The 2,267-nt window shown below is 44.0% G+C and overlaps 1 non-coding gene across 1 annotated transcript; it reads left to right on the top strand.

The window, feature by feature from the left end:
- The first annotated feature begins 1,910 nt into the window (after positions 1–1,910).
- trnar-ucu (transfer RNA arginine (anticodon UCU)) lies at positions 1,911–2,001 on the top strand. The gene is given in 2 exon segments: positions 1,911–1,947; positions 1,966–2,001. It is a non-coding gene; the product is annotated as a tRNA-Arg (tRNA).
- The last annotated feature ends 266 nt before the right edge of the window (positions 2,002–2,267 follow it).

Here is a 2,267-nt window from a genome sequence, read left to right as displayed (position 1 = left end):
TAGACAGTTCGAAAATGATGATATGATTGGGCAGAGTCAACATAGATTTATGAAAAGGAAAACAGGTTTGAAAAACCTGTTGAGTATTTTGAGGATGTTACCTATAGAACAGATAAAGGAGAACCAGTGGATGTGTGGTATTTGTATTTTCCTTTGGTAAGGTCCCACACAGGAGGTCAGTAAACAAAATTAGAGCACATAGGCTTGGGGATAATATACTGATATGGATTGAGAATTGGTTAACAGACCGAAAACAGAGAGCAGGATTAACGGGTCCTCCTCAGGATGGCAGGCTGTTACTATTAGGGTACTGCAAGGATCAGTGTTGGAGCCACAGCTGTTAACAACCTATATAAATGATTTGGATGTGGGGATTAAATGTAATATTTCCAAGTTTGCAGATGACACAAAGCTAGGTGAAGTGTGAGTTGTGAGGAGGATGCAGAGAGGCTTCTAGGGGACCTGGAGCGGCGCAGTGAATGGGCAAGAACATGGAATATAATGTGAATAAGTGTGAAGTTATCCACTTTGGTAGAATAAACAGAAAGACAGAGTATTTCTTAAATGGTGAGAGGTTGGGAAGTATTGATGTCCAAAGGGACCTGGGTGTCCTTGCTACTGAGACACTAAAAGCTCTTGTGCAGGTGCAGCAATCAATTAGGAAGGCAAATGGTATGTTGTACCCACACGAGGGGTCATGAGTACAGGAGTAAAGATGTCTTGCTGCAATTGTATGGAGCCTTGGTGAATCCGCACTGAAGTATTGTGTACAGTTTAGTCTCCTCATCATATGAAGGATATACTTGCCAAAGAGGGAGTGAAACAGAGGGTCAACAGACTAATCTTTTTTTTTGCACTTATTTCATTTCATCTCAGTTTGTTCAGTTTGCTTACCTACTGTTTTTTTTCAGGTTTGTACTTGCTGCTGTTCAATATTCAGTCCGTTTACACCTAATCTGTACTAATGCTTTGTCTTTCAACACACCATTAACATATTGTTTGCCTTTGCTGCATGACCTTTTGGTCAGCTATGTGGCCTTGTCCAAACTACACCTTCTCCTTTGTTATCTCTTGCCCCACCCCCACCTCACTTGCTTATAACCTGTGACTTTTCTAATATATGTCAGTTCCGAAGAAGGGTCACTGACCTGAAACGTTAACTCTGCTTCTCTTTTCACAGATGCTGCCAGACCTGCTGAGTGGTTCCAGCATTTCTTGTTTTTATGTCACCAGACTAATCCCTGGGATGGTGGGATTGTCTTATGAGGAAACTGGGCCTGTATTCCTTAAAGTTTCGAAGAATGAGAGGTGATCTGATTGAAACTGACAAAATTCTTACAGGGCGTGACAGTGTGGATGTAGACAGGATGTTTGCCCTGTTTGGTGAGTCTAAAACCAAAGGACATCGTCTCAGAATAAGGAGTAGGCCATTTAAAAGTGAGATGGGTGGAATTTCTTCACTCAGACGGTGGTGAATCATTGGAATACTGTGCCCCAGAGGGCTGTGGCAGCTCAATCATTGAGCATGTTCAAGACAGAAATTGATAGAAATCTTGATACTCATGACATCAAGGGATATGGGGATAGCACGGGAAAGGGGCTTTGAGGTAGGTGATCAGCCATGATCGAATTGAATGGCAGAGCAGGATCGACGGGCTGAATGGCTTACTCCTATGTTCCTCTGTTCCTAAGAGAGTTGGCGCCAGCGTGCAGCCCTGCTTTACCCCACTGCTGATCTTGAAAGCATCTGATGTTGCTCCATTGCAACTGATGGAACTGTGCATGTTCTCGTGGAAAGAAGAGATGATGCCTAAGAGGTCAGGAGGGCAGCCGATGTTCCATCGCAGTTTGAAGAGGCCGTCTCTGCTGACAAGATCAAAGGCCTTAGTGATGTAGATAAAAATGTGTGAGGCTCTGTGGCGCAATGAATAGTGTGTTGGACTTCTAAATACTGATTAAGAAGATATTCAAAGGTTGTGGGTTCAAGTCCCACCAGAGTCAGATTTTGGACCAGAAACAGAGGAGCACAACGGAACAACAAATGAAGAAATGCGTCAAAAGCACAGACTCGGAGAGAGAGAGGAGCAGAGCAGGGGAAAAAAAATCGAGCAGTGACGTCACAATGGAGAGTGAGAGCAGGGAAACAGAGAGCTGCTGGGGTGAGCAGACAGGATTTGGTTCTTTCTTCGGTGCAGTGGAAGGAGCTGTTTGGTGAGGATCTGGTAAGCTGTGACATCACAGGCAAGCAGGTAGTTGATTGGTTTGGA

The sequence above is a fragment of the Heterodontus francisci genome, unplaced genomic scaffold (assembly GCF_036365525.1).
Source record: "Heterodontus francisci isolate sHetFra1 unplaced genomic scaffold, sHetFra1.hap1 HAP1_SCAFFOLD_59, whole genome shotgun sequence".
Classification (NCBI taxonomy): domain Eukaryota; kingdom Metazoa; phylum Chordata; class Chondrichthyes; order Heterodontiformes; family Heterodontidae; genus Heterodontus; species Heterodontus francisci.
The sequence above is the reverse complement of the archived record's forward strand: the minus strand, read 5'-3'. Positions and strand labels throughout refer to the sequence as shown.